Genomic DNA, 6,025 nt, shown 5'->3' on the forward strand with positions numbered 1-6,025 from the left:
GTCTTTCATTAGACCCTTATCTACCTCAATGTGCATCGTTTTCTTTAAGGTTTTCCGGAGGGATACAGGGTGAACACCTGTAGTCCCACAATACGGACTATGAGTATGGCGTGTACTGCCACTCCGTATCCTCATAGATCCCTCAGCAGGACCATGATCCTAGCACACAAGTGTGCTCAGAAGTCCGGTCCTAGCTCCGTCCCCCACCCACTCGCCCACCAGAGCCTGTCGGTTGGAGACGAGGACGTCCATCACAGCTCCCTGGACGTCTGATGCCTTCACCGGTTTGAGGTTAGTAACGGACGGCGTGGGATGTTTAGGGGAGTATTCCTGCTCCCCTTCCTCTGGGTCCTTCTCGGGCTGGCGGGGTGGCATGGGAGGAGTCGTGTCTCCTTCACGCGGCGGCCCTTTTGGGCGGCCACGCTGCTCCCCCGCACTGTCTGGGCGACCGCATTGCCCTTTTTAATGCGGCTGCTCCTTTCTCCGAGCGGCGTAGTGGCCCTTCAGGCGGCCACGCTGCTTTTTGCTGCGGCCGCTCCTTCCTCCCTGGCGCTGCAGCGCGCATGTCTCCTTGCGCGACGGCCGCGCTGCTTCCCCCGCACAGCCCTTTTTACTGCGGCCGCTCCTTGCTCTGAGCGGCGCGGCGGCCCTACTGGCTGCCGCGCTGCTTTTTTACAGCGGTCGCTCCTCCCTCTCTGGCGCAGCGGCACACAGCCGCACCGTTTTTCTGGGGGGCCGTTGCGGCGGGCCTGCAGGCAGCCGCGCTGCCTTTTTCTGCGGCCGTGCTCTTTTCTGTCCTGGCGCGGCTGTCTTGCGGGCGGCCGCGCCACTTCCTGGCTGCACGTCCGCCGTCGCCGCGGCCCTCTCCCTCCAGCGGTCACCGGCTTCTAATTTAGGCCCCGGCTTCTCCCGGGGCCTACTTCCGGCCGCGACTCCGCCCACTTCCTTCTTTCCATCGGGTGGGTTTTTCTCCTGCCTGACTGGTTCATTTCAGCGAGCTCCGCCCACCGGCGCCATCTTGGCGGTTAGCCCCGCTCACTTTCTCCTGTGCCCCCAAGTTTGTTTTTCGGCGCCAGGAATGCCTTGCTCCACTCCTTGCGGCTGCAGCTGGTCCCGGACAGAAGAGTGTCCATGAAGTCTGCTGTCTGCCTGCATTTATGCGTTAAGGATCAACGCTATCTGAGGTGCATCTTCTCTCAAGATCCTCCTCTGGGCAGCTATGCAGCCTTTCCGTCTGAAGATCGCTTCGCCTGTCGTGAGTAGCTCTGCTCTGCAGACTGACACTCCCCTCTGTCCCCTAACCTTCTGGCATTTCTCACATGTCTAACTCTAAGGGAGGTCGCTCTCACCCTCCTACTTCTGCCTTAGCCAAACACTTTGCGTTGTCGTCTTGGAACTGCAATCTTCCCTTAGGTCAGTCCTCTCTGTCAGACCTGCAACCCCCGCCCAGGACCCTCCCGCTGTTCCGCTACAGAGCGAAGACTCCACTCCAACCTGGGTTTCCTATCTATCACAATCCATAGCGGATCTAACTCGGGTGTCTAAAACCCTTGTGTCTGTGGTTGATAGGTTGCCCCTGCAGACTCCCGCAGTAGCCAATGGGTCGCAGGAGGCTCAGACTGAGCCTTCCGTTATAGGCCGCAAAAGGTCCAGACAGGAACGCTGGTCTGAGTCCTCTTCCCGTTCCATCTCGTCCCATAGTCCTCTGCGGTCGGCTTCCCCCCGCTCCCCCTCCCCTGAGTCAGGCGAGGCTTTCTCTGATGCGCCTTTGTAGGATATTTCGGCGCTGGATTCTAACCAAATCTATGGCATGAGGGATATGGTTCAGAACCTCATTGGAGCGATAAATCAGACCTGTGGCATCAAAGATTCCGCTACGGAACCCGCAGACCAGGCGGTTTCGTTTAGACGGGCTAAACCACCTTCCAAGGTTTTCGCTCCTCAACCTGAATTAGAGGAAATCATGACCAGAGAAAGAGAGAATCCGGCCAGACGCTTTCAGAGAGGAAAGCGCCTTGGCGTTTTATATCCCTTTTCTCCGGAGCTCACCGCTAATTGGACTGCTCCCTCGGTCGATCCTCGGGTTTCCAGGCTGTCGAAAGACCAACACTGTCCTTCCGCTATCTGGCGGAGCATCTCTGAAGGATTCTAATGATAATCATAGACTCCTTGGCGAAGTATCCAAATGGGCCAAACAGCTCCGTCAGGGCATTCTGGATGGGGCTCCACCCGGATAGCTAGCTGAGCTTACCAGCCAGATTTCTCATGCAGGTGAATACCTGGTCTCCGCTTCCCTGGATGCCGCGTCTTGTGCGACTCAGGCTTCCAGCAATCCTGTTCCCTTCCGTCGGACCGTTGGATCAAGGCCTGGCAGGCGGATTTGTCGTCCAAAAAGTCCCTTACCAGCCAGCCTTTTTTCAGGGTTCTCGCAGCAGAGGCCACAGGCACGTCAAGAGAAGAAGAGGGTATTCTTTAGACCCACTCCTTCCTGGCGTTCTCGCTACTCCCAAGGTAGACCCTCCAGGTCTAGGACTGGAAGATCCACCTTGGCATGACTCACGACAAGACCCCAGCCCAGTTCCCAGGCTGGGCGGCCGTCTCCTCTTCCTCAGGGACGTCTGGATCTCCTCAGTAGATGGCGCATGTTTCAGGGAAGTTGTATCCTCGGGATACAAAATAGAGTTCGTTTCACGACCCCGGGATCGTTTCTTTGAATCCCGACCTCCAAGAAACCACGCTCTAGTTCCGGGTTTCTTCGCAACCATCGCTTCTCTCCTCAAAGCCGGGGGTAATTGTTCCCGTCCCAGAAAAAGCACGGTTCACAGGTTTCTATTCCAATCCTTTGTGTGACCGAAAAAAGACGGCAAGGTTCGTCCTATTCTGGATCTCAAATTGCTGAACAGGAGAGTTCGTCTGAGACACTTCAGGATGGAATCCCTTCGTTCAGTAATTGCTTCCATGGAGGCTCAAGAATTTCTGTGTTCCATAGATATTCAGGACGCCTACCTCCATGTCCCGATATTCCCGGGACATCACCGATTCCTGGGCTTTGCGGTGCTCCAGGACCCTTTTCAGTTTGTCGACCTGCCGTTCGGTCTCGCAACCGCTCCCAGGGTTTTCACGAAGATCATGGCGGCACTGATAGCCATCTTGAGGGTCAGGCGACTGGTACCTTTTCCGTACCTCGACGACATCCTCATCAAGGCTCCGTCCTTTTCTCAGGATCGAGAGAGGCTGCAGCTTACCCACAGCAAATAGTCCTCCTGGTATATAATGAGTAGGGCACAAGCAAATACGGCCAAATAATTACCCCAAATAGGAAAAAGGCCTTCACTTGCTGGCTGCCCAGTCCTTGCTATATGGTCTCTATATTTTGTGAGCCTTCTGTCTGGATCACCTTCTAGCTGCCGCAGCATGTTCCCCTCTTTTGCTCGGGACGGGTGACAGCCGTGTTCCTTTTTCCTATTTGGGGTAATTATTTGGCCGTATTTGCTTGTGCCCTAGTCATTATATACCAGGAGGACTATTTGCTGTGGGTAAGCTGCAGCCTGACAGGGTTTTGCTATTGACAGGTATATCTTTTGCTGGTTAGGACAGGGCGGCTTTGCCAGTAATTATTTATGTGTGTATACTATTTGATTATCTGCCATATTTGATGCATGTTTTCCACTACTATATGGAAGTATTGTGTATTGGGCAGTGTTGGGCACACGTATATGGAGGGAGTTTTGTGTGTATGGTTTTAATTGTTTTTATATGTTACCAATAAAGCTTGTGTGACTTATTATAACTTTTGGTGGTGTGCATACATTATAGTGGCTTTTCTTTTCTTGTTTATTAGCTGGGGCGCGGTGTTTCGCCACCTGACTGTTCAGGGTCGTTCGGCGCAGGAGTCTTCTCTGCCGATCAACGTGCTCGAGATTCGGGCCATCTTTCTCTCCCTTCGTCACTGGGAAAGGATTCTCAGGGCTCTACCTATCCGAATCCAGGCGGACAAGGCCACGGAGGTGGCATATGTCAACTATCAGGGGGGGGACTAGGAGTTCCTTGGCCGAGGTATCCAAGATCCTCCTCTGGGCAGAGGCAACGGTTCTGGTGATATCCGTGGTGCTTATCCCCGGCGTCAACAATTGAGCCGCCTTATTCCTCAGCCACGAGGGCCTTGCGGCAGGGGAATGGTCCTTGCATCAGGAGGTCTTGCCTCAGCTTTGTCTTCGATGGGGGACTCCGGACGTGGACCTCACGGCGTCCCGAATGAACAGGGAGGTTCCTCTGTCTCCAGGTCTCGCGACCCTCTCGCAGTGGGTGTCGACGCTCTGGCTATTCCTTGGTCGCAGTTCGTGCTCCCCTATCTGTTCCCAACTCTTCCCTTGCTTCCCAAGCTGTTGAAAGTGATCAAGGTGAAGGGGTGCCGGCCATTCTGATTGCCCCGGATTGGCCCAGGAGAGCTTGGTTTGCGGAGATTGTCAATCTTCTCGCGGACGCCCCCTGGCGCCTTCCAGACAGGCCCGATCTGTCTCAGGGTCCGATCTGCCACCCAAATTCTTGGTCGCTCAGTTTAACGGCGTGGTTGTTGAGACCGCAGTTCTAAGAGCGTCCGGCCTTTCGGATCGGGTGATTCCACCACGATCCAGGCTAGGAAGCCTGCGTCTTCCAGGATCTACTATCGTACCTGGAAGGATTCTGTTGGTGCGAGTCCAACTGCGTTTCGCCTATGTCCTTTTCCCTTCACTTCCAGCTTCACCTTCCATCAGGCAGGACTGGATTCGGACTTTGCTCTTAGTTCCCTAAAGGGCCAGGTCTCTGCGCTCTCTATCCTTTTTTAGAAGACGTTATCTTCTCAGCCACAGGTTAAGACCTTTCCTTTAAGGAGTAGCACATGCTGTCCCTCCGTACAGGGCCCCTGTGGATTCATGGGATTTAAATCTTGTGCTGGACGCTCTGAGGGGTTCCCCCTTCGAGCCTCTCAGGGAGGTTTCCCTGTCAGTTCTATCTTGGTAGGTGGCCTTTCTTGTGGCCATCACTTCTATCCGCCACGTTTCCGAGTTGGCGGCCCTTTTCTTGCCGACCTCCTTTCTTGGTTATCCACCAGCACAAGGTGGTCTTGAGGACCCCGCCTTCCTTCCTTCCTAAGGTGGTTTCCACCTTCCACCTCAACGAGGACTTTGTTCTACCTTCCCTTTGTCCAGCTCCGACTCATCCTCTGGAGTGATCGTTGAACAAACTGGACCTCGTCAGGGCAGTGAGGATCTACCTGGCTAGAACAGCCGCTTTCCGGAAGACTGATTCTCTTTTCGTCATTCCTGATGGCGCGCGCAGAGGCCTGCCGGCTTTTAAGGCGACTATTGCTCGCTGGATCAGAACGGCAATTTTGGAGACTTACCGGGTCAAGAACAGAGTGCCCCATCCTGGGATAAAGGCTCACTGTACCCAGGCAGTTGGCGCTTCCTGGGCGGTACACCACAGGGCTTCCGCCCTACAGCTTTGCAAAGCGGCATACTTGTCTTCCTTCCACATGTTCGCCAAATTTTACAAGGTCGGCGGACGCCAGCCTAACAGAAGGATCTTGCAGGCGGCAGTGTTGAGTTTTTTGACCTGATGGAAGTCTGTTTTTCCCACCCCAGGGACTGCTTTGGAACGTCCCATGGTTCCTGTGTCCCCCAGTGAGAGGCGATAGAGAAAACAGGATTTTTGGTTGCTTACCGTAAAATCTGTTTCTCGGAGCCTTCATTGGGGAACACAGCTCCCTCTCATGTTATTCAGTTTTTGTTTGTTCTATGTTCTATGACTGTTCTCACATTGACAGTTCTCATGTTTGTGGCTATGTTTCAACCTTATTGTTTTTCTCCTACTGCTTTCTCACTAACTGAAGTGCATAATGCCAGTCGGTGGGGTGTACACTGCAGAGGAGGAGCTAACTTTTTTTTTGTGCGTAGTGTCAGCCTCCTAGTGGCAGCAGCATACACCCATGGTTCCTGTGTCCCCCAATGAAGGCTCCGAGAAACAGATTTTACGGTAAGCAACC

This window comes from Ranitomeya imitator, chromosome 1 (genome assembly GCF_032444005.1).
Source record: "Ranitomeya imitator isolate aRanImi1 chromosome 1, aRanImi1.pri, whole genome shotgun sequence".
Lineage (NCBI taxonomy): Eukaryota > Metazoa > Chordata > Amphibia > Anura > Dendrobatidae > Ranitomeya > Ranitomeya imitator.